General features: G+C 43.2%; 1 protein-coding gene and 1 long non-coding RNA gene across 3 annotated transcripts in view; both read left to right on the top strand.

Moving 5' to 3' along the window:
• The first annotated feature begins 1,138 nt into the window (after positions 1–1,138).
• LOC307215933 (uncharacterized protein) overlaps positions 1,139–27,000 on the top strand; it is a 177,596-nt gene continuing 151,734 nt past the window's right edge. Inside the window, exon 1 of one of the 2 annotated variants that reach the window (XR_013838714.1) lies at positions 1,139–1,287. The gene's annotated coding sequence lies outside the window, so the exon portion shown is untranslated. Of the gene's footprint in view, positions 1,295–27,000 lie in introns of both variants that reach the window. The other variant, XR_013838715.1, reaches the window with a different exon arrangement.
• On the top strand, positions 8,404–12,072 carry LOC307216214. The gene is made up of 3 exons (XR_013839003.1): positions 8,404–8,624; positions 9,033–9,167; positions 11,633–12,072. It is a non-coding gene; the product is annotated as an uncharacterized lncRNA (long non-coding RNA).

Raw genomic sequence — 27,000 nt, 5'->3', positions numbered from 1 at the left:
CCCACTTATACAGATTGTTATTAAAGTAGTATCAAAATTGTATTAATTAAAAAATAAATGCTATCTTGGTTGTAAGTCCTGTTGAATTCAAGGGGACTTACTTCTGAGTAGACATGTATAGGATTGCACTGCTGATCTCTTCCAAGGGCTTGGTAGGAAATCATACAGAGAATGTTTCATGTCTCTGTCTCCCTACCCTTCACCCCACTATGACTTTTAGTCTGGGCAGGTAGGTGTCATTGTGATGGCTGCCATTGCAACCACTGATCATGTGTTTGGGAAACATGCAGTGCTATTTTTCTAGAAAAAGAGGTGCTGGAACTCACCATGAGCACATCCTTTGTTCTCTTAGAATGCCAATGCCACCCACCAGAAAGGGGCTGGAACCCACCTGAGAGGTGGGTATTTAAAGGTAAAGGTAAAGGACCCCTGGATGGTTAAGTCCAGTCAAAGGCGACTATGGGGTTGGGGAGCTCATCTCGCTTTCAGGCCGAGGGAGCTGGCGTTTGTCCACACAGACAGCTTTCTGGGTCATGTGGCCAGCATGACTAAACTGCTTTTGGTGCAATGGAACACCGTGATGGAAAACCAAGTGCACAGAAATGCCATTTACCTTCCCGCTACAGCAGCACCTATTTATCTACTTGCACTGGTGTGCTTTCGAACTGCTAGGCTGGCAGGAGCTGGGGCAGAGCAACAGGAGCTCACCCCATTGCAGGGATTTGAACCGCCAACCTTCTGATTGGCAAGCCCAAGAGGCTCAGTGGTTTAGACCACAGCGCCACCCGTGTCCCTGAAGCTGGCAGTAACCATGGGCAGAGGCAGTCATTGTCTGGCATCCCAAAGACATAGCAGTTGCATGTGAGTTCTGATCATCCTTTCCCATCAAACTGAGCCCAAACTATTCTGTGATTCCCTAACATTTTTGGCCGGTTTTGGAGAGGCAGCCGACAACAACTGAAGGGGAGCATCAGCATGAGATCACAATAGCCAGTCCTTGGAGCTGGCAGCATCAGCCTGATGTCACCATGTCCAGTCTTTGCCCTTCAGTCAAGCAGTGTCAGAATGAGATCACAATGGCTAGTCCATCCCCCTAAAGCAGTAATCATAATCATGAAGTCACAATGCCCAGTCTGCCTCCTTCAAGCAGGCTGCATCACCAGGAGGCCACAACGTTCAGTCAAGCAGTATCAGCAAAAGGTTGCTATGGCAGTTCCTCTCTTTCTAGTAGGAAGGGATATATTGTGTTCTGCAGCCATCAATCTCCTTGAAGCTGGCAGTAAATAGGTAAAAGGTAAAGGACCCCTAGATGGTTAAGTCCAGCCAAAGGTGACTATGGGGTGCAGTGCTTATCTCGCTTTCAGGCCAAGTGAGCCGGCATTTGTCCACAGACAGCTTTCTGGGTCATAAAGCCAGCATGACTAAACCGCTTCTGGTGCAACAGGAAACTGTGATGGAAAACAGAGCACACAGAAACATTGTTTACCTTCCCGCTAGAGCAGTACCTATTTATCTACTTGCACTGGTGTGCTTTCAAAGTGCTAGGTTGGCAGGAGCTGGGACAGAGCAACGGGAGCTCACCTGGTCGCATGGATTCAAACCTCCGACCTTCTGATTAGCAAGCCCAAGAGGCTCAGTGATTTAGACCACAGTGCTACCCGCATCCCATGCAGGTGGGTATTTAATGTTTCAGAGCACTGTGAGTTTCCCCTGAAAAAAAGCTCTTGCTACTGTTTGCTGCCTGTCCTGGCAACCCCTTGTTTTCATTTTCAACAGTCTTTCCTTTCCTTTCCTTTCCTTTCCTTTCCTTTCCTTTCCTTTCCTTTCCTTTCCTTTCCTTTCCTTTCCTTTCCTTTCCTGCTGTGTGATCCAGAAACTACATGGCAAGCATGATGACATCATAGCTCCACATCATCAAATTAGGCCTGACTACACGAAAATAGAATGAACCTAAATCAGAGTGAGGGCATTGTTCTCACTATATAAGCAGGCTTCCAACAATTCTATGCAGCCAATCAGATTTACAGCACAACCCTGTGTCCACAAAGTCCTGTTGACTTTAATTGGGCTTGCTCCCAAGTATGTATGGTTACATTTTCAGCCTTATTTATTATCTTATTCAAAATATGACTGACCCACCCTTTGTCCACAGATTCCAGGGCAATGTTCAATAATCATGACATGCATACAATAAAAGACACCATGATACCCAAGCACAGTGGCACCAATGTTTTCTGCTGACATTCTGAATGGAAAAACATTTTCACTCCTGAAAAACTGCCAGAGGACTTTTTAATTATTTTGCAGAGGAGGATGTACAGTCTTACCTCAAAAGTCAAACACCTTGTGTGTTGAACGTTTTGGCTCCCAAACACTGCAAACCCGGAAGTGAGTGTTCCAGTTTGTGAACATTCTTTGGAACCTGAAAGTCTGACACAACTTCCACAGCTTCCAATTGGGTGCAGGAGCTGCTGCGCTGACGGAGCACAATTTCTGTTCTCATCCTGAAGTAAAGTTCTTAACCCGAGGTACTATTTCTGGGTTAGCGGAGTCTGTAACCTGAAGCGTCTGTAACCCGAGCTACCACTGTATTGTGGGTATGAGTGGCAGCAGAAAAGGTAGTTGGTGTCAAAGCTTTTGGGGATGTTTAATTAACTTCCTGATGATGGAGCAAGCAGCGTTTAAGGCACTTGTCTTCAAAAACACTTTAAGTCACTCACTCCACAGATTACTACTGGGCTGGTTCCATTGCCCACATTGAAACAGTCTACCTACCCGCTGCATTTCAGATTAATTTACCAGGATCCAATTGAAGGCATGCTGCAGATTTGGAACAACCATTTCTGCTCAAGCTATAACTATAGTTATGCTGGTGCTTAGCGAGAGCTCTCCAGATTGTCATTTCAAGTCATACCATGTGTGAGAAAACTTCAGTATTCTGTTTACACTGAATGGCAATTGCCCTGCAACTAAATCTGAATCTCTTATTGGGAAATATTAAGTTGGGGTTTTTTCTGTGTGTTTCTTCTTCTTCTGTAAACATGACTTAGGTGACTTTTTCACTAGAGACAATTTATCAAGCTAGACCTGATAATTTCTCTCCCCCCCCCCATCACCACTTTGAGCTGAAACTGGAACACATCCTCCATTTTTCCCCAACAGGAAATTTGTCTTGTTTTCTTAGTCCTGCCTACGGAATATTATCTCATTTGGAAGGTACCCTGGAAGTAGAAATCTATTTGTTGAGAGAAGGACTGTGGCAGAGCAGATTTGTTGGGTGCATAAGGGCTTCCAGGTTCAATCTCTGCCACCTCCAATTAAAAGCAGATGTGGGGAAGACCATCCTAAACAAATAGATGCCATCATCATCATCATCTGCTCAATATACTGTGGTTTACGTGCTATGTTCATCTTTTTTCTTTTTTAAAAAAATGACCTAGATTCCTCTCAAGCGACTTACTCTGGGGTAGTATTACTATTCAAGATGTAGTTTGTGAATTCATGGTCTGTAGAACTGCAGTGTAGGCCTTTAAAAAACATGAAATCTCTACCTTCCTCAGCATACATAAACAGATCAATAAAAGGATGTGGGGCAAAGTAGAAATCAGACATTGGCAAATCCATCATCACTATATTATCCTACTCAATAGCAATTGATTTGGGGTTTTGGAGTTCCAGACTTAAATGAGAGTTGTAAACTCAGAGGCTGTAAAACAAATACAGGGGAGTTAGGGTAATGCATGCAGATTGCCCTGGTTCCATTCTGTTCTATTGCTATTCTCCCCATTCTATGATGTGTTATGTGCTTTTCCAGCTTTCTTCCTGGCAAGGAAGGAGAATTTAAGAAAGGAAGGTCCTAATTCCCTGGACAAATAAAATGTTTATTCCTTTTGAGATTCTGGTTAATGATATGTTTCTGGAAGAGCATATCAGCACTGCTAAAAAGATCAAAATTATTTTAAATGTTCCCCCACCCACCCCAGCAAAGGTCATCTGAAAGACCTTCAGAAGAAGAAGAAAAAACACTATTTATTCCCTTGCTAACATCTCAAAGTAGTAGTTTCTCCTTCTGTGGATGGTGGTGTTTTACAAAAAGATGCGTGTGTGTGTGTGTGTACATGTGTGTGTATACTGTATTCCAGCACACCTCTATACATTTGCAGAAGAGGAACACTTAACAAAATTATAGCAAGAAATTAAGCTTTGTTTTTCCTTCGGGGAAAGCAGATATTTTTTTAAAAAATAAAAAATAAAAATAACATTTATAAATAAAATTTCCTTCTGTCACAATTAGTGGGGACACCCACTACCAAGGAAGAGTGATAGTCCATGCCAGAATGGGCTGGTGGTTTCTGGTTCCTTAGACTGGCAGGATGGCAAAGTAAGAACACTGAAGGGACAAGTGTGAGTTTAGTACCATGGACAGCGCTCTTGCAGCAAATGTCAAATATCCAAGCCATGTAGTGCAACAAAAACAAGGCAAAAATTAAACCAGAATTTTAGTGGTATAAAAAGTTTCAGGACGTTGTGGGGCATCCCCTGATTGGAAACAAAGAAACTTTTGCTGGTGGAAATGGTATGGAAAGCAGGATTGTGTATAACCAACTTGATACAATCATGGGCAGAAATCATCATGAATGCAAAATAAAAAGGCATCTGGTATATTTTGAAATGAAGTAAACGATGGAGAAATTTCTCCTGGCAGAAGCTAACTTTATAAAGCCAGATATTTCTGCAAACACTGGCACTTACCCACCATCACTTTTTTTTTAACCCGCACAGATGAACCGTCCTTCTAGTTCATTGCTTTGCTGAAGTACTCTCCCTGAACAGCTTTTCTCTGTCTTTTATTCGCTATTGTATTTCTCGAGAACAACAAGTCCAACAAACTGCACCTGGCTATGATTAATTATTTAGCCCCAGGATATGGCAGATGAACAAGATAACTAATTCATTTCAAGGGAGGCACCAGAGGTACTTATTTAGGTTTTAAATAAAGGGGGAAATGAGTTTCCTACAATGGGTTGTTTTTTGAACAACCAGGGGTGGGGGTAAGGTTCCCGTGAAAGCATTTCAAGAGTTGACTTTGTTTCACTTAAATAAGCAATAGTAAAAAGATCCCCACAGGTATAGGAAGAGTGGCACAGACTGGCAGGATTAGAACGAAACTTTCTCAAAGGGCAAGCATAGAAAAAGCTCCTATGTTTGTGTTGGAAGCTGATTCAAAGTTCTCTGTGACCCCAACAGGAAAAAAACATATTACAGCCTTTCCAGATAGTTGATAGAGGTAAGGAAAAGGTAAAGGACCCATGGACAGTTAAGTCCAGTCAAACCTGACTATGGGGTGTAGTGCTCATCTCATTTCAGGCCAAAGGAGCCAGCATTTGTCCACAGACAACTTTCCAGGTCATATGACCAGCAGGACTAAACCACTTCTGGAGCAACATACACCGTGACAGAAACCAGAGTGCACGGAAACGCTGTTTACCTTTCCGCCACAGCAGTACCTATTTATCTACTCACACTAGTATGCTTTCGAACTGCTAGGTTGGCAGGAGCTGGGACAGAGCAATGGGAGCTCACCCTGTCACACGTATTTGAAGTGCTGACTGATAGAACCTGACATTGAGTGACCATTTCAGAACAGTAGGTGGCTAAAGGGGCCTTCCCCTGCCTGTTTGCCCCTCCCCCCAGCCAGGAAGTGTGCTAAAATGAGTGTTGTTATTTTTAAAATGCGCCATGATTATATGTGCAGAAAATGGGAAATTGCTATGTTCCGCACCCTCTGCTTGTTCTCTGCCCACCCCACCCTTGCCAAAAAATTTCTGTTACTATCCTTTTCGTTCAATTATGCAAATACGTATTTGCATGCATTTCTGGCAGCAAGACTAGCAAAATCTGGACGTAAGGCTGGAATCCGTGCAAGTGTGGGAGGGGGAGATTTAACTAGCTACAATGGCCTAGGAGTACTGTAGCCCAGTGCTAGGCATTCCTTAAGAGGCACATCAGCCACCAAAAGCAGCCCCATTTTATTACAACAACCCCGTGAGACTAGGCTAGGCTGAGAGTGGGTGACTGGTGGGGATAGTTTCTAGCGACACTTTGTCCATGCAGAAACTGCATTTTCAGAGTATTAGAAATTAAGGTCCCTTTGCCAGTGAGTGCAGGTTAAGAGAGACAGTTCCTCCAGAAGGTGCTCTCCTTAAAAAGAAATCATGAGAGAGCATGATTTCTAGAGAGTAAGTGTCGGCATAAGGGTCATGGAGCTCACAAACCCATAAGAGCAAAGTTTCATGGTTTTGTCACTGGTGCAACCATGCAGTAGATTATCTGCCAAGAGCTGCAACAAATTGAAGTCCACTTCATTTTCTTGTTTAATTAATGAATAAGGCACTGGAGCGCAACTTTTGAGGAAGGGAACGGTGCAACACAGTGGCAGGAATGGATCTCAGCTGACCAGCAACCAAATGTGCTTATTTTGACAGGAAAAATGAGGGGATCCTGTAAGATTACTACTATGTTCCTGAGCTACAGACAGCTGGAGGAAGGAGGAAATAAATTTTTGTTGAGTTTCTGAATTACTTGTGAGTTGGGTTACTCCGCCACCTCAAGCAAACTTTGGATAGGAAGGGAGGAACAGTGGCTGCGTAATGGCTGGTTTTCCTTCCATTTTTCTCCGTATTCAGGCTTTCATAATTATATTGGTGGGGAGGGAGATTAGATAATCATTAAATAACAACCAATATTATTGAGAAGCTTTTTCCACAATGATACAAGCAAATTTCATTAACAAACGTCAGAAACCCAGAGCGGTTTAATAATCAAACACTCTGAGAATTGTACTCCCTGAGGGAAATAGGGGCCCATAACAATTCTCAACACCCTTCCTAAACTAAAGCCCCCAAGATTTGGGGTGGGGACTGTGTAAAGTGGCACAATACTACTTTAAATGCATAGCGCAGTTGACACAAAATATGGGCACAAGGCCCCCTATTCCACATTTTTCTCATATGCCTATCTGGAGGATTTTAACACATCAGGGAGATGCGACCTAATGAAACAGAGTGTGGGACCGCATGATTTCCCCCCTCAAAAATGTATCTCCACCCAGAATTTCTAATTTATTCTAACAAAATGCCTAGCACTTAACTCAAGGGAAAAACATTAAATGGGCAAGTACAATTCCTGATGGTTGCTTAAACTTGTAAAGCAAGCTTGACTGGGAAAGAATTGTAGGAAGTATCACATGGCTCTTCATTGTCCATTGGTATAAGGAACATTCCTTGGTTACTACTGTCAGTTTGCATTTCTTAGTACAGAAAGTATTGATCTGATGTGTAGAGATCTTTCCTATTCTAATTAATTCAAGAGGGTTCTGGAAGCTTCTCTGTGTGAAAGAAACAAGCAGAAGGTTCATGATGATTGGGTTATTCCTTCTGGGAAGCTGAGTACAGCTGGCTTAAACTGGTTCTGTTATTCTTTCTGTCAAGGTCATGCTGACTATAAAAGTAAGGCCAGAAGGAGCCTGGGTTTCCCTTTCTCTTTCTATCTCTCCTCCTTCTGCTGTGGTGTTCTGTACATAGTATGCTTAGTGGCAAGGTTTAGACTTATTATAAGTTATTGTAAGTTTAAGTTAAATCTGCTGCAACTGGATTTCTTATGGACAGTGCCGATCCTGAATGTATTGGATTTGTGACCATGATGCTCATTTGCCTTCAGTCACAGTAAAGCTCTGCTGGATGAAATATTAATTGCCTCTGGTCTTTTTTTTGGGGGGGGGAGGGGATCCTGCAATAAACACAAGTTTTTACTCTGCTAACTATACACTGGAATCTGCTCTGGATCAATATTGAGCAGAATGCCACGACAACTATACAGGTAGTTCCTCCTTTTGCCAGAGCTGAGTAAGGGTTGCAGCTGTGGACTCCCCACCCGATACCCCTCAGCTCACCAGTTTTGGGTCGATATACAGTGGTACCTCAGGTTACATACGCTTCAGCTTACATACGCTTCAGGTTACAGACTCTGCTTAACCCAGAAATAGTGCTTCAGGTTAAGAACTTTGCTTCAGTATGAGAACAGAAATCGTGCTCCGGTGGTGCAGCAGCAGCAGGAGGCCCCATTAGCTAAACTGGTGCTTCAGGTTAAGAATGGACCTCCGGAACGAATTAAGTACTTAACCCGAGGTACCACTGTACATGGAATGTGATATCAGAACAAAGGGATTTAGAAGGCTAAAAACAAAACAAAGAACCAACTTCTGTTTGTGATGGATAAGTGCTACTGAAGCAGAAAGAAATCATGAGCAACAGGTAGCAAGTCAAAAGGATTAAGGATGAAGACCCACGGTGGGGGGAGTGGGAAGTGACACATCCAATGATGTACTTTCTGGGTTGTTGTTTTCCCTCCTCTATGAATGTGATGGGCATTTATTGGAAAAGACTCAGAGCATGTGCATTTCAAAAGAAGCGTGTAGCAAACAGGAGTATGAGAGACTTGATCTAATCAGCAAACTGACAGAACTGCTTAACTCCCAGGGCACAGAGCTCGCTGCAAGGACAGATTCGAGCATGGAAATATACTGCAGGAGGAAAGGGAGTCTATGGCAGAGAGGTAGAAACAAGGTATGCAGGCTGACTTCAATAGCCGAGGCAATTTGTAGTGAAGTGAAAGATATATGGTTAGAAATATTACAGGAAATTACAGCCGCACTCCAGGGCAGGATAAAGTGGCAGGTCTGGAAAGCTTCAGGAGAGTGGCTATTTTATTTTTTTTAAATACCTTTTTTAAAAATCCACCCTAGAATAGCGATCAAGGAGGATTTGAATTACCTTTGTACTGACTGGAGTAAAAAAAATAAAAAATCAAATGGCACAGAAAGGACATTTATTGTGCAAGTTGCTCTTGGGCTGGTTTTTTATTTTTAGCCCCTCTTTGGTACAGAGCTGTGCAAAATGAATTAGAATCATAAGCACCAGCAGAAAAAAGGTTGACTGATCAAAATATGATCAAACTGGATGTTTTTCATACAGGTTGGGGTCCGTCAAGGTTTTTGCACACACAAGGAGTCACCTAAAGCAAGTGTGGAAGTGGCGTGGAAGGAGGGCAGCGGCAGCAGACCGTAGATTGCAGTCAATGATTGTATGGAGACATTTTTCATCTGGGAGGTGAAAAGTAGTTACAGTTCAATCTAGTCCACCCTTTACTGGAAAAAGGAGGGCGGGGAGAAGCCAGGTTATTTTGCTAAATTGAAATACGGGACCACTCAAGTGATAAATAGGAAGTTTTCCATAAGATGGGGGAAAATAAGAGGGCTGGGTAGGATAGCATGTCTATTTCCTGATTCAGCCCAAATGTGGAGGAATGTGATTCCTACCCACTTGGGATGCCACTCCCACTTTGGCTGACCTCACTGGGATAAACAGTCCAATAATAATAATAATAATAAATTTTATTTATATCCCGCCCTCCCCAGCCGAAGCTGGGCTCAGGGTGGCTAATCCAACGGTTCTAAAAACATTTCATTATAAAAATTAATTAAAATCAAATTGATGGCAACCATTAAGCAAAATTCTGTGCAGATTGCCAGAGGAGGGGGGTCAGGCTGTGCCCTGACCAAAGGCCTGGTGGAACAGCTCTGTCTTGCAGGCCCTGCGGAAAGATGTCAAGTCCCACAGGGCCCTAGTCTCTTGTGAGGTAAACATGGGTGGCACTGTGGTCTAAGCCACTGAGCCTCTTGGGCTTGCTGATCTGAAGATTGGCAATTTGAATCCCTGCGACGGGGTGAGCTCCCATTGTTCTGTCCCACCTCCTGCCAACCCAGCAGTTCGAAAGCACACCAGTGCAAGTAGATAAATAGGTACTGCTGCGGTGGGAAGGTAAACAGCATTTCCGTGCACTCTGGTTTCCATCACTGTGTTCCGTTGCACCAGAAGCAGTTTAGTCCTGCTGGCCACATGACCTGGAAAGCTGTCTGTGGACAAACGCTGGGTCCCTCGGCCTAAAAGTGAGATGAGCACCGCAACCCCATAGTTGCCTTTGACTGGACTTAACCATCCAGGGGTCCTTTACCTTTATCTTACCTTTAGACAGTCCAAATATATGTGCACATACAGCTTGGTACTTCTTCAGGCAGTGCATAGTCAAAATGTAAAACTCACAGCCACAAGATCTGGTGGTGGGCACCAATTTGGAGGGCTTTAATGAGAATTCGATAAATTCCTGCCTTTGATAACACTTGCTGGAAACTGCAGGTGAAGAGAGTGCTGTTGTCCTCAGGTCCTGCTTTCTAGCTTTCCACAGGCACCTGTGAGGACAAGATGCTAGACTAGACGGTCCATTGCCCTGATTCAGTAGGGCTCATCTTAGGTTCAGTGTGCTTAGCTGAAAATGGCATGATGGTTTTCCCCATTAAATTAAGAAATCAGCCCCACATTTGCTGCCTAAGTGCACTTAAATGTAGATGTGTAAGTGGAATTTGCATATTCCACCCCTGCTTGCATGTGTGAGGCCAGAAGACATGGATCCGGCACCCTGGATTTGGGAAACAGAAGGAGATGGAATTGATGTACATGCACGCACACACACAGAGTGGAGGCTTGTCCATTTGGGTGAATGGGGAACTGCTCTACCACTCTCAACTTGCTCACAGCCAGCACTCATCTGCCTGCCTTCCTGTTTACAGTCTGTCCAGGGGGTGACATGGGCTGTGATCTTGCTCCTTGTAGTTCCTGTAGAATGTAACAGGGAGGAAGCTGGGACAACACTAGACTTAGCTGGCTCTTGCTGTCATGGGCTGTAGTTCTGTCCTGTGCTGGTCTCCCTGTCCTCTGCCCCACCAATCCAAATAGATAGAGTGGTATCTTGGAAGTCAAATGGAATCCGTTCCGGAAGTCTGTTCAACTCCCAAAATGTTCGGAAACCAAGGTGCGGCTTCTGATTGGCTGCAGGAAGCTCCAGCAGCCAATCGGAATCCATGGAAGCCACGTCAGATGTTCGGGTTCCAAATAATGTTCGCAAACCAGAACACACACTCCCAGGTTTGAGGCGTTCGGGAGCCAAAACATTCGACTCGCAAGGCATTTGGGATCCAAGGTATGACTGTTCCTCCTCTCTCTCTCTCTCTCTCTCTCTCACACACACACACACACATGTTGTGATAGACTGGGAGTGATATCTCATCTGATCTAGACCCCAAAAGGAAAAAATATATAGTGTATTTAAAGTCCAGTTTACAACAGGGCAATAAACCACAGTACATCTAAAGAAATGTGCACTTTTTAAAAAAACAACAACACAGAGATCTTTATTTTAAATTTGCTTCCAAAATGTGGGGCAGGGGAATGAAATTATACCAAAAAAGAAAGAAAGAAAGAAGGGGGAAAAGCAGTTTCACTCATTCAAATTCTGATCTGGAAACACAGTTAGCCATCCCCAAAGCTGCCAAGCTTTTGGTGATTATATTTATGTTTATATGGATGAACATGTATTGCAGGGAGGCCTTCATTCTTCTGATATTTTAGACTTTTTCATGCCAAGCTGTCTGCCTAACCATGATATTCTTGTTCTGTTGCACCAATTCATGCCTGCTCTGTCTTGATTGTTAACCCTTTAATGCCTAATCCACTTCCAGATCATGAGCGACATGTTCCTTGGCAAGAACAAATAACTGTTTGGGTGGCCTTTGAACTACAAATCCACTATGTGTGCAACTGCGAGTAAAACATGCGTGCACATAATTATTCAGGGCTTTGAGCTGAAGGGAGCATTCAGAGACAAAAAAGAGAGGACAGAACTGCAATACAAATTAAATCCGCTGAAATTCATACCAAGAGATGGATTTTCCACGAAAGCGTGCTGCTCACAGCAAATAATGGAATGGAAAACTGAATTGCTCCTATGGATTTTGCAGATGCTGTCGCCTAAAGAATTATGAGTGAAAGGCAGCATTTCCAGTGCTGGAGAAGAGAGTCCAAAAAATGCTGGTGGTGAGTTTATATTTGCATGTGTGCTTGCATGCGAGAGTGTTTGCATGAGTGTGTGACTTCATGTATGATTGTCAGAGAGAAAGAGAGGGAGAGAATGTTGGGTGCCTGCATGTCAGGTAAATATATGTATGTATGTATGTAATGTGTGCCCTATTTGCAGCAGTGGAGCGTATGCCTGCACTGCCCGGGGCAGGCATGCAGGGCATGCCCCAAAGGGGGTGGGGCACAGAAGGCACCCTCCGGGGGTCACAATTCAGGGTTAGGAGAGGGGCGGGGAATCTATCAGTGCCTCACAGCCAAGGAGAGTGGGCAGCAGCGCTGCCACCCACTCACCTGCTCTTTTTCCCCAGGTCAGGCCAGACCCGGGCCCCATGGAGCTGTGCCAGGCACAAGCGCCGCAGCTGCAGCGCAGCTCCTTCTGGCACACAGTCAGGCTCCAATGAAGGAGCCTCCTGTGGAGGCACCTGCTTGCGCCCCCTCTCAAAATTGGGCCCGGGACCACGGCACCCCTCTGCTTGCTGCCCATTCCAAATTGCCCAGCTGAAGCCTTCTTAGAGGGGTAGTTGGTTGCAGACCTGTTTGCTATGCTTTGCTCTTGTTTTTTGCAATCTGTAGCTGGTTCCTCCCCCCCCCCCAGCAGTGGTATAGCTCAGGCACCTGGCAAGCCACCCATTGGGCGGGGCGAGCTGGGGCAGGGTGTGCTTCATCGAGCCTCCCCACCCCACCCCCCAGCTGTAGGGTGGCTGAGGGAGAGGCGGCAGGCATATGCAAGCCCCACGCTGCCATTTTGGGCGGCGTGGAACCTGCAGGTGCCCATGCCACCGCATCATATAGACCATAGCCATTTTGTCACCCCCTTCAGGGATGACACCCGGGGCGATCCGCACCCACCACACACCCCTTCCTACACCACTGCCTATTTGTTGTAAATGCCTATGTGTGTTGTATGGGTTGTCTGTGCATGCATGCATGCATGTGCATATATATTTGCCACACCCAGCACTGACCTGTGGCTTTGGGAGGTGTGGCTGACCATCAATGTGGCCCACAGGTCACCTTTTTTTTAGCCGCTCTTGTCTTGAAGGATGGAGGGAAGGTTCTCATGTCAATATGTATCCATAAGTTTTGGGCGCAACCAAATTGCAGGGCCAAAAGGAATTCTTGCTTGGGTGAAACTTACAAAAAGCGAAAAAGATCTTTGATAAGACAAGGAAGATTTGTTAAGGGTGGGGGGGTGACAGTTTACTCCAGCCCCCCCCCCCCCAATTTATTACATTTACATCCTGCTTTCTTGCATGATTTAGATTAAGGTTGTGTAATTAAGCTTCCAGGATAGGGCTTATTTTGGACTTGTGCTGCTCCTTTCCCCTGGAAAAAACTTCCCTTTAATGCTCAATTGGAGCAAACAGGGATCAGGTTTTCCACAGATAGCCATTGGTTCTGATTTATTGCTAAAGAGCAGATTTTCCCTGAGAAAGGAACAGGGCAAAGGGAAAGCCGCCAGGACACAATATGGGTCAAGCAGAAAACTTGTGCTTTCTAGGCATGGAACGAGTGTGGATGAGCCTTATTATAGGGGCAGAACTACCTAAACAGTACAGAAATTTATTCATGTATGCCACTACTGTGGCAAGAATGTTATTTGCCCAAAAATGGAAAAAGAAGAAGTCCCAACGAAAGAAGAATGGATACAAAAACTTATGGAATATGCAGAAGTAGCGAAACTTAATGGAAAAAGAAGAAATCAAGATAACAAACTTTTTATAAAAGAATGGAAATGGTTTATTGAATATTTACAAACACACTGCAAACAGATAAGAACATTGACAGGATTATTGTAATAACCTGCAGTTTCATAAGAGCATATATCTAAAGCAGATGAATAAAAGAATAAGTTAATTTAGAATATGCAGGAAATGTAAAAAAATAAATTTAAGGAACCGCAGAAAGAGGTGGAAGGAAGTCAAATTTTGAAATGTTAGAATGATTGTAAAACAATTGAAATGCATATAACTGAAAATCATAATTTTATATTTTATTTTATTTTTTAAGGAAGTGTGGCTGAGCCTGTAGTTTCACATGCAGGCTCCGACCCAAGTCTAGCACTCAGCACACTCAGGCAACTACTGAGTTAAGGCTTGTGAGTGACGGTGCTCAGGATCAGACTATCATCCCCTATATTTCCCCTTCTTCACTTAATTTTAACTGTAAGCCGCCTGCCACTTGTAAATTTCCCACCGGATGATGCTACATCAGAGTATTGCAGGGAATGTAAAATGACATGAATTGAAAGACTGTGGCAATATAGCATTTCTGTTGCCCATCACTGGTAGTCCCATGGGACAGTTGAAGATGTTACCTCCAGTTGTCTCTGGAGCCAGTCTGGAGTTTGACCAGACCAGGCCCATAGAACTTCAGGAACGTTGCTCTATCCTGTGCCTTGTCAGACCCACATCCTGGGATGAAGCCTTAGAAAACAGCATCTACAAACTGCCTGGTGATATACAAAACACGATCCCATCTTGCTCTTCACTTCTGAGCATCCTCTGCTTTGAAAGTGTCCTTCAATGGCGACAGAGCCAAAATAATGGGAAATAACCCCATGCATTTTTAAGGTGAACAAAAAGCAGAGAGATTCAAAGAAGCCATCAGCTGGCTATTGATTAGTTCACTTTTAAAGCTTCACTTTTCCAGCCGGCACATTCTTTCCCTCACTTGTAGCTATTAACTGGTTTTGATCTGCCATAGCTCACCCTATGGTATTGGGCATTTCCCAGAAGGCAAATGCTTCAAAGGATCTTTCATTCCTGAACTAAAATCAATAGCACTTGTTCAGCCCTTCACGAGCAACCCTAAAATAACCAGCAAATCTACAAACCCAATAAAGGGCACGGGGTTCAACAGGGAAACAAATTTAAATGTGCAAAGCTTTAAGCGTTCAACATTGCTACAGTTAATAAGGCTGATGACACTTCTGTTGTAGCTGCTGACTTGAACATCAGCTAGCTAAAGGCAGAGTAGGTGGATTTGGGGTGTGTATCCAATATTTTCAGGGACTGAATGAGAATTCATACATCTTATTGGATATTCAACATACAGTGGTACCTCGGGTTAAGAACTGAATTCGTTCTGGAGGTCCGTCCTTAACCTGAATCTGTTCTTAACCTGAGGTACCTCTTTAGCTAATGGGGCCTTCCGCTGCTGCCATGGGATTTCTGTTCTCATCCTGAAGCAAAGTTCTTAACCCGAGGTACTATTTCTGGGTTAGCGGAGTCTGTAACCTGAAGCATCTGTAACCTGAAGCGTCTGTAACCTGAGGTACCACTGTACCAACAAAACTTTCTAAACCTTTGCACCTTTGGGAAATTGTAGCAGAGCTGGACCATAAAGAAGGCTGATCACCGAAGAATTGATGCTTTTGAATTATGGTGCTGGAGGAGACTCTTGAGAGTCCCATGGACTGCAAGAAGATCAAACCTCTCCATTCTGAAGGAAATCAGCCCTGAGTGCTCACTGGAAGGACAGATTGTGAAGCTGAGGCTCCAGTACTTTGGCCACCTCATGAGAAGAGAAGACTCCCTGGAGAAGACCCTGATGTTGGGAAAGATGGAGGGCACAAGGAGAAGGGGGCGACAGAGGACGAGATGGTTGGATAGTGTTTTCGAGGTTACCAGCATGAGTCTGACCAAGCTGTGGGGGGCAGTGGAGGACAGGAGTGCCTGGCGATCTCTGGTCCATGGGGTCACGAAGAGTCGGACACGACTAAACGACTAAACAACAACAACAAATTACAAAGACTTGGGCTGAAAACCTAGTCCACAAGTAGTCAACCTTCGATGGAGGTGCTATGATGACAATGTTAGAAGATTCAGGACACAAACTATTGCATCTGGCCTATAGTTAAACGATAGAATTTCCTCCCGCAATAGGCAACAGCTTTAAATGAGGATTATTTATTTATTTAATGAAATTTATACACTGCTTGACTGTAAGAAAACCACAAAGCCGTTTACAAAAAGGCAAAACAATGAAATCCAGAAAAAAATATATAGGAATACTTTATTGTCACTGTACCACTTGTTTACAGTGAGATTAAATGAGCCCCACTCCCCCCACAATCTCTCAGTCCTCGTACGACCACCAACCCTGAACGTCAACTGCAATGTTGCTGTCTTCCATTCAGCAGCCTCACGGCCCACGGGTAGAAACTGTTCTTTAACCTGTTGGTGTGGCTTATCATGCTTCTATATTTCCTGCCCGAGGGCAGGAGATTAAAAAGATGCTGGCCAGGGTGTGAGTCATCCCTGAGAATGTTCCTCGCTCTTATGAGGCAACGGTCTCCTGCGATGACATCTAGAGGACTCAGTGGACAGCCCATGATATTGTATGCTGTCTTCACCATGCTCTGCAGGGACTTTTTGTCCATGGCTGTCAAACCAGCGTACCACACCGTAATACAGTATGAGAGGACACTTTCTATCGTGGATCAATAGAAGGAAATCATCAGTTGCTGTCTAACATCTCTGTTGGGCCTTCCTAACCACCTGGGCTGTATTGACCTTCCAAGTAAGTAAGAAAAAAATGAAATCCAGTAATACCTCTGCGAACGTCTGCCGTGTCTAGCATCCATTCCGTCCGTGGCAAACACAGAAGTACCGAAATGGGTTACTTCTGGGTTTGCTGCTCGTGCATTCACAGAAGCACTAAATAGTGCTTTGCGCATGTGCAGAAGTGCAAACGGCTCTGCGAGCGTGTGCAGATGCGGCGCTTTGCCCTGCGTCCTTTTCCGGCTAGTGGCCAGGGCTCCAGAACAGATCCTGGCCACAAAACAAGGTACGGTTGTACAACTATTCTTAAAAACATACAAAAGTTAAAATCAATAAAACAATATAGCTCCACATCAATCAGTGAGGCTAAGTGGTTCGTCTGACTCTGTGCGGGATATTTCATATTGCATTATTGTGGGTCCTCATCCCAATTAAGGAGTAAACATATTTTTTATCAACCTTACGCCCAAGCAAAACAATCTTAACGAAGGGAGAAACAACAGCAAGTACGAAACACATGAGCTGTCAACTTTGCCCCGATACTGTGTACAGGCTTTGAACAGCAATGAAAAAGGACCTCTGGATGTTTAATTAGCCTTAAAGAAGGAACACATACATCACCCCATGAATGGAGAGTGACAAAGGTAAATTAATTTGTATTTCACAAAAGGCTGCTGAACCGAGACAGGGTTCCTATCAGTGTCGGCAGGCAAGCTTAATTTCATCCAAATCTGGCTTAATGTACTTGCGTTTCACAGCTATTAAGAATATTATTAAATAAAGGGAATCTTTCTCATTTCTTTGATGGGATGGACGTCTTCCATACCGGGCTAATGGAAAATATGGTTGGGTTGTTCACATTTTTCAGTTGTGAAATCCCACAGGGAATGTGATAGTGAGTGCTGAACAGTCTTTCCCCCTTTCCTTTCCTTGTAAAAATGCATGGGCAGCTTTCTTCTGCTCCTATAGGGGAGAGAAATGTGCCTTTGGGATGTATCATAGGTGATTTTTTTTTTTTTTTTGCTATATATTTTTAATTGATGTTTTTAAAAATATAAACATACAAAAAAAAAAACCCAGTTCCGAATGCAAATATCGAGATTACTCTGAATCTCCTGACTTCACCCCATCCCTTCCATGGGTCCCAATGGTATTCCTTCTAAATTATCCATACTCTCCGTTACTTTACAAATGTGGTTGAAATCCTGCTAATCCTGCTTGCAGTGGTCTCGTAAATAAATTATAAATCTCCCCCATTCCTTATTGAAGTTCTTGTCTTCAATAAGACAACTTCCTAGTTAATTTTGCCATTTCGGCATAGTCCATCAACTGGTTTTGACATCTTGGTACCTTTTGGCATCTTGGTACCTTTAATTCCTAGTAAGAGAGCTTTTTTTTTTTTAACAAAAGTTAACCCCCCCCATTTCATTATATATCATCTCCCAGAAATTTTTAGTTACTTTACACATCCACCTCATATGATAAAGGGTACCTTCTTTTTCTTTACCTTTCCAGCAAATATTTGAACTTGTTGTATACATTTTTGATAACTTGACAGCTGTCAGATAACACCTATCCATCATTTTCATATAATTTTCTTTCAGTGAACTACATGTATCGTAGATGTATATTTGTGCCAACAGCTCCCACCCTTAGCAGACTGTCCCTACTTAAGCACACTTCAGTGCTGATGGCTTTCTGACATGATCAACCACTTACAGAGAAACAAACCTTCTCCTCTCCAGAAACTCAGCACTTGTACTCTGCAGATGAAGCACGGAGTATAACAGGCTACTAACTGTGGCAAGCTGCAATGCAGGAAGGCCTCAGTTCCCAGGAAATGGCCCAACAAATTCCAAAGTGCCTGGTCGGGCTTCTTTGCTAAGCCCAGATTCTCAACAGAACATCCAATACTAGTCAGAAGCAAAAGACTGAGGAGATACGGAGGGTGTTTGTAGAATTTGTACTGTTAAAATGGAAAGGGGTCAAACCATCGCAAGAGGTCTTGAAATTTTGGGAGGTTAGATAATTACAATGGAATGGTCTCTGTGCTGGCGTGCACATTTTTGTTCTTATTTATTTATAATTATTGCTTTGTCGATTTTTTATTATTATTAAAAAAAGAGAGTGGGTAACTGAACTCATGAACCAGGGTATTAATCTATGAAGGAAGCTGTATGGTGTTAAAAGTATTTAACTGTCATAACTAAGTAACAGAAACTGAAGTATAACAACTGATTTTGAGTAAAGAGAGGTTAAGAGAAACTGTGACTGTGACACTGTGTTTAAGCCTGTGGCATCTTATAGTTAGTTGAAGTAAATAAGTTAACTTCTACCTGAAAGAGCACATTTCCTGCCTCACTTTGTTTCACAGATTTTTTTGTTAAGAAAACTTTTATTGTTTTTTATTGTTTGTTTGATCAAAAAGAAGAAGAAGCAAAAGTCAACTACAGCATAGCTTCAGTAGCAACCAGCATTAATATTCCCCCCCCCCATGGGTCCCAAGGAGAGAAATGCAGGTGGTACCAGGGAAATTTCTCCTACTTTTTGCTTCCTTTGAAATTATTCAGGAGTTTCACACAACCTAGCTAAATGTACTAAGTTTGTGATGAAAGTGTCACCATTCATGGGTGGGATCTACACACATAAAAAAAAAATGAACAGTGAAAATGCTTTTTTAAAAAAGGTTTGAAAAATACATTGAATTTTGCATAGCTCACTTTTGCCATCTGGTGTCAAATTTGTATACTGCACTTCACAAGTTAAACATTTTATTTGCAGCGATGGAGCTGAGTCCACGCTGAAGTCCTAAAACTTGTTATAGAGGAACGCTTTCAAGACTGGTTGTTTTCTGTCACATTTCAGTCCCTTTTGCCGAGTATAATCGGGGAAGAACGCCACACTGAATATAAGGCCCAAATCGGCAACAAAATCACTAGTGCTAAGGAGTTGAGCATAAAGAAAGAAAACCCCATTGAGGTTTCAACAGGCAGTGGGGAAGCAATGAATTATTTCACCTTCTTGGCAAGTAAATGTCACACTCCTTTCAGAGAAAGTAGCAGGATAATTTACTTCAGCACTGTCAATTAATGCTCCTCACTGAAGGTTGCTTCTCTTGGAATACTTCTGTGTGGCATCCCCCCCCCCCGAAACTCTCTCTCTCTCTGTTATTGCTCATTTGCTGGGCCTGCACTTCCACCTCCACACAAACATCAATAGCAAAGCACGACTGCATTCAGCGCTGCCATTTCCAGCAAATTTCCATAATATTACAGATGCTCTAGTCATAATACTAACTAGGTCTGCCCTAAATTTGCTTGGGGTTAAGGGTGCCATTTCAGCACAGTTGGGCAGTTTGACCACCAGCCGAACAACTAGTTACAGGCAGAGACATGTTGGACTTTTAACAGATAGACTCCTTCTCTCTTACTCCCCAAACTGAATGTTTTCTTGCTGCTTTGAGTTTGCTATTGCAACCGAGGCCTTAATTTGGTTAGGCAGATGTGGTATTTTATTAGTTAAATATTGGCATTTAGATAAATATTGGTATCGTCATGAGTTTGTGGGTGCCAGACCAATTTCTAAGACGGTTGCTGGCAACAACATGCACATTTCTAAATGAGTTTTCTGTCAAAGTGAGATTTTATAAACAGTTTTTAAACTGCTGAGAATAAAGCACTGCATTCAGACAAGTGTGGATTATGGTGGATAACTCAGGTGGAATCTATCCACATATATTAAAAAAATGCTGCGGACATGCTTTTTTGGAAAAGCATTTTGAAAAATATATTGAATTTGCCATGAGCTCACCTTTGCCATCTAGTGTCACATTTGTATAATGCACTTAAAACAAACTTACAACATTATATTTGCAGCTGTATAGCTAAGTCCTAATAAGTTTCAGCTTGCACATTAGACCCGGCTGCAGGTCAGGTCAGTTCATACTGAAATGCACTGTTTGAATTCCACCCACCTCCTTATGAAATAATTAATTCACATTTACAAGCTTGAGGTTCTTTTTGAGCAATGCATTTCCCATAATGCTCCTGATACATTTTGGTTTCTTGGAAGATTCCATCAATGGTGTCTCTGAAATTTTTTACACATCACTTGGGAAGACAGGCGAACTAATGCCAGTGTACTGGAAGAAGCAAAGATAACCAGTGTCAAAGCGATGATTCTACAGCATCAACTTCGTTGGACTGGTCATGTTGTTCGGATGCCTGATTATCATCTTCCAAAGCAACTACTCTATTCCAAACTTAAAAATGGAAAGGATAATGCTGGTGGTCAACCAAAGAGGTTTAAAGGCTCTCTCAATGCAAACATATAAAAAATGTAGTATAAACACCAACAACTGGGAAACACTGGCCTGTGAACACTCCAGTTGAAGAACAGCCTTTACAGCTTTGAAGATGTTCAAACTCAGGATGAAAAGCAGAAATGTGCCGAGACAAAGGCATGCTGGGCAAACCCTCACCATCGACTCCCACCCAGAAACCTATGTCCCCACTGTGGAAGGACGTGTGGATCCAGAATTGGCCTCCACAGTCACTTACGGACTCACTGTTAAGGCTGTGTTTATGGAAGACAATCTTACTCGGCTACGAGTGATCGCCAAAGAAGAAGATTCTCAGGTATGTGCTCTGCAAGAACAGATTGTTGTTGTTTTTTAAACACCCTTACATGTTCTTGGGTGCTTGCCAGCTTCTCACATTTGAAGGAAGGCAGTGTTTGTTCAGTCCTTTGGTGTTTGTAGCTGAATGTGGCAGCTAAGATGCTTCTGCTTCTGGGGGCACCATTTTTTGGGGTACCATTTGCATCCACATAGGGAGAAACAGCCAAAAGAACAGCCATCACATGCATTTACATGTACTTACATCATAGGCTGGCACACATATGTATGTTTAGATCTTGTCTATCATAAATGTACGATGAGGAACACATGGGCTCCTTGAAGAAAATGTGGGATTCAAATGTAAATAGATGATAGATAGATAGATAGATAGATGATAGATAGATAGATAGATAGATATGGGCCATTCAAATGCATACATGTTTGATAAAGAGAGACATAAATAAGCAAAAAATTAAAAAGAAACTGATTTTCAAGACTGACAAAAGGAAAAAGAAAGTAGTACCCCGATTTTGTTCAGACCTAGTGTTTGCTAACTGTTGCAATTATTTCTAGACATATTAGAAGTGAATTCAGAGAGATAAAGGGGAAAAACTGCCCCCATTATTTCTTCTGATTGCCTGGAGGTGCTGAGAAAGTAGCAAATGCAAAGTTTCCCCAAAGATACTAGTTCATATTTTAAAATAAAATAAAGATCAATAATGAATCTCATGACATTTGTAGGGTGACGCCAATCATTGTGTTTACTCTCCGTGTGATCAAACCACAGAATGATTAATAAAGTTGGTAGGGAAGCAGCTGACTGAAAATAATTGGGAAATAACAAGGTGTCAGTTTAGTTGTCTCCATAATAACAACATCCATGCAAGAGAAGGGGAACCTAGTTGATAATATGTATTTGGTTTATTACTGCTCAGTTAATGGCTGGAACTGCTTGGGAGAGACCACAGATCAGTGATGGGATTGTATCCCACCAAGTCACCTTGTTAGCGCAAGGAGTTATGTCTGTGCAATGTGAGTTCACCTCCTTTTTCAACGGGCCTCCCAAAATCTCTTCTGGGGTTTCCCTCAACCATTTGGGGAGCATGTGGGGGGTGCATGGAGAGAAAGTCCTCTGGTGCAGGTGGAACTCCTTGTGTTAATGGTGTGACTTCTTTGGTTACAGTCCATGGCGTTTCAGGTAACAGGACTAGAACAGATATCTGCCTGACAGTGTCAGGATGCTGGCAGTGGCTCCCGGCTGGTTGCCCAGGAAAATATAAAGACAAGGAAAAGTTTCTTGCAGTCCTTTTTTATTCCAAACTTTACAGAGAGAGGCTATAGAACCCAGCCTCTTGGATAATGGCGTTGTCCCAAGTAAATCTCCACCCCCTTCTTTCCCATTTCCTCATTCGTTGTCATCATCACCTCCTCTATGGGTGCTGCTAAATGCCCTCTGTCTTTGAGCTCTTTGCTCTCCTACTTTTAAGGCTTGCCGGGTTCTGGGAGATGGAGGGTCTGGAATGCTTCTGATTTGATACCAGGATGTCCTTTTTTGACTCCCGTGAGAGCGCAGCCCCAAAAGATGCACGTGACTCATGCAGGAACACAGACCTGAAAAACGCATGCCCCAATTTCCCTCTGCAGCATGGAAGGTATGGCACAGACAGGTCTTCCTCAGCACAGCAATTTGAGGACTATGAGGGACTATAGCTAGAGAGCTCATCGCTGAAGGACCAAGGGGAGTATGTCCAGAAAAGAAGTTGTGATTCAAGAAGAAATGATCCAATAGTCCAAACTCCAATACCTCAGCACTATAGGGAATTTCACCTCATTGCAAATCCGTTAAACGTTGCAGTGTATAACAATTGATGTCCATTTTTCCTGCCTGAGAAAGGGGAATGCAGAGAGAGTGTGGGGGCACTTTTTCTTAGTTTGGTAGAGTGCATTCCAACATGTGACCCCTCCCCTCCAGTCTGAAATAGTACAGCCCAAGAAAGGTTATTTCTACACACCTGAAATGGATGTCCAATTTCAAATTACTGTCAACTAGCCTGGTTCTTTCAAAGGAAATGAGCTATAAATCAAAATAAGTAGATCTGGCCACTGGTGACATACTAGGAGTAATAGTCCCTTCTGTGAAGTCTGTTCATCACAACACTGTTGGCAATGAAGGGCTGGTTTCAAGGTTACTCTTTTGTGGAGACAGATATAAATTTCCATATTTCCATATATTGGATAAACTTTTGCAATCCACAGCACATTATTAATTTTGCCACTTTAGCCTGCAGGTCAGGGAGTCATACCTGTAGATTACCAGTTTGGTTGTGAGTGGGGGACCTTTATTCTCTCAACGGCTGCAGTGGGGAATAATCTGTTGGGGGCTGCATACCAGACCCTCTAAGTGTCCCTATTTTCCAGGGACTGTCCCAGATTTACAGATGCCATCCCAGTTTCTGATTTGATCCCAGAATGTCTGGCTTTCCTTAGGCTGCCCCTATTTTCATCAGAGAAATGTTGGAGGGTAGGGAGTTATGCGACCTCTGAGCCAAGGAGATGCAACCTTTAGAAGACACCTGAAGGCAGCCCTGTATAGGGAAGTTTTTTTAATGTTCATGTTTTTATATATGTTGGAATTTGCAAGGTGCACAGAGTGGCTGGGACAAGCCAGTCAGATGGGCAGGGTAATAATAACAATAAAATAATAATTGACGTCCCTATTTTAATTGGACGTAATTGGATAAATGTTGGCGAGTACGGCAGGAAGGGCCAGAACCAAAAGTGAGAAAGCCTGAACCAAACGTGAGTGAAGATTGCAGCATTACATAATATCTCTCTCTCTCTCTCTCTCTCTCTCTCTCTCTCTCTCTCTCTCTCTCTTTCTCCTTCCCTCTCCATTAATAAAGATGAAGAACTGATGGATTGTAGAGGACTTCACCCTACTTCCACTGCTCTGTCCATTTTAGCTCTTTCAATTTCCATTTCCCCCCACCTGTCCTCTTTCTGTCCCACCAGGTTCCCAAAACTCCACAGGTCACTGCAAGTCCTACTGCAAGAGGAAGCGATTCCCAGCAGGGTGGTCCTGAGAGCAAGAGCTGCCCCACAATCTCTGAAGGCTTTCGCATAGCTTCTGAACTTCATGTTTTCCACACAAATGGGTGAAGGGTCCCGTGAACCTCATTGTTGGGATTGGTGAAACTGCGAGGAGACTGGAATGTTCGACTTGTCCTGTAACAACAGGAGAGTTGTAAACAAGGAATGCCGATACTTCAGGTCTTCACCGCTCTTCTCTAACAACAGTGAGTGTCACATTGGTTGTACAACAACAGGCTTATGCTTTACCCAATGCAACTGGAATGGAAACAAGAAGAATCAGCCGGCGGGGGGCATGACTACACCATCACACAAAATGGAAACTTGGAATCTGCCACTCTAATCTGTCATATTCAGGACATTGGTATGGATCCAGCTGCAAATTCCTGACAGGGGAAGTTTCTCCACTGCCATCTACTTTTCTTGCAGCTTAGTACTTGTATGCTGGGTTATGCACCAAACATGTTTAAGCTTTGTTTTGGATTCTTCTGTCCTTGGTTACCCCCCCACCTCCTTGTGTTAACTTTGCTTCTTGACATGTATCTTCAATAAAACTCAAAAGTATTTTTTTCAAGGGATTAGCTGCCCAACTGTCAGCCAGATATTCTCATATACAGTGCCATATTTCATCAAGTTGCATGTCTACAGCAGCATCTCTCAGATCTCCCCAACCCTCTATTAAGATGAATTGGTTCCGTTTGTTTGCAAGATGCAATTGCCAGTTTCCGCTGCATCATAGCCTGGTGAGAATTTCCAGGCTGTTCTCCTGAAAGAAAATAATAAACGACAAGCCTGAACATCACTCAAACAAGCTGAACAGCCACAGAGCAGTAGCAACCCATTACCAGAACAAAAAAAAACTTTCCAAAATGGGGAATGCTTTAAATGGGGGGGGGGGGATAAACGTTGGAATACAAATTAGTCAGGGAAGATAAGATGTACTAAGGATTGCTGCTGGCAACCTTTCAGATGCCACAGCCTGTTAGCAGTTCCTATTTAAGTTTCAGCTGCTCAACAGCATTTCTGAACACATCAAAGTCCCTACGGTTAATATGCAGAGATTGACTGTGATTTGGACCCATCGTTTATTAGGGAGCTGCTTAGGAATGCTCCTGCATACCAATCAGGAATGTATTTGCTGCCTCTTGAGGGAATGCCTAGGTCATAGGCAGCACAATCTGATCTGTGCTTACATAGCACTAAGGTCTGGTGAGATCAATGGGACCCTCTCCTATAAGTGTGCATCTGCAACTATATTCCAGATATGCACTCCTGATTTTCGTAGGTTCCAGAATTTACAGTACACAAATGGGTTTCGCTTTGTTTTGGTTTTTTCATTTGTGGACCCCCTTTCTACATTACATTCTTTGTGGAAGCCGCCCAGAGTGGCTGGGGAAACCCAGCCAGATGGGCGGGGTACAAATAATAAATTATTGTTATTATTATTATTATTATTACAGTGCTCAAGGCAGTTCACAACCTACAGAAATGGCAGGATATGCAGCAAAAATCATTGTTGTAACAATGCAAACCAAAGCTAGCCTAACTGAAAGCCAATTAACACAGCCAACAATCCATTTCCCATGCAGTCTTATTAGATAATAGCAACAAAGCATCATCCCACAGGAAAACAAAACCACTACCCCTAACTTACCAGAAATTAATCACAAAGAACCACAACAGCACCAGCAAAAGACTCTGCAAAAAGGTGCATCTAGGTCTACATCAGGGTTACACAAACTTGGGTCTCCAGCTGCTGTTGAACTACAACTCCGATCATCCCTAGCTAGCAGAACCAGTGGTCAGGGATGATGGGAACTGTAGCCCCAAACCAGCTGGAAGCCCAAGTTTGGAAAACCCTGGAGCCAACTGTGGTACAACTCCAGCAATCTGTTCCTTCTCCCGCCACTGAGGAGAATGAGGATCAAAGCTGTCAGTTTGCATCTCTTAGCATTGATCTGATGTGTAGAGATCTTTCTTATTCTAATTAACTCAACAGGGTTCTGGAAGCTTCTCCGTGTGAAAGAAACAAGCAGAAGGTTCATGATTTGGGTTATTCCTTCAGAGAAGCTGAGTACAGCTGGGTTAAACTGGTTCTGTTATCTTTTTCTGTCAAGGTCATGCTGACTATAAGAGGCCAGAAGGAGCCTGGGTTTCACTTTCTCTTTCTATCTCTCCTCCTTCTGGTGTGGTGTTCTGTATATAGTGTTAAGGCTTAGACTTATTATAAGTTCTTGTTAAGTTTAAGATAAGTCTGCTGCAACTGGATTTCTTGTGGACAGTGCCAATCCTGAATATATTGGATTTGTGACCATTATGCTCATTTGCCTTCAGTAGCAGTAAAGCTCTGCTGGATGAAATACAATCGCCTCTCGTCTATCTTTTGGGAATCCTGCAACGTGTTTAAGTTTTTACTCTGCTAAGTAAACATTGGAATCTGCTCTGGATTAATACTGAGTAGAATTTACATGTCAAATGCAACCTCCCGCTGGTGTCAGTGCCAGGAGGTGGAGGAGTCATCTATCATTGAAGCTGAAGTCCCACCCAGTGTTGCAGATCCTGCATGGCAAAGGGGGCAAGATCAGCAGACGTCGAAGGTTCCTCCTAGTTCTATGCTTCTGTAAGGATTGTAGCACTGTGCAAATAGTTAAGTAGCATCAACACATAATCCTAGTTAACCTGCCATCATTTCTGAAGGCTTCTCGGTTGCTCAAAGATGACCATCTCTTTTTAATAGGATTCTTAAACAGACCAATTA

Source organism: Podarcis cretensis (assembly GCF_951804945.1).
Source record: "Podarcis cretensis genome assembly, chromosome: 5".
Classification (NCBI taxonomy): domain Eukaryota; kingdom Metazoa; phylum Chordata; class Lepidosauria; order Squamata; family Lacertidae; genus Podarcis; species Podarcis cretensis.
This window is presented reverse-complemented; position numbering and strand designations above follow the sequence as displayed.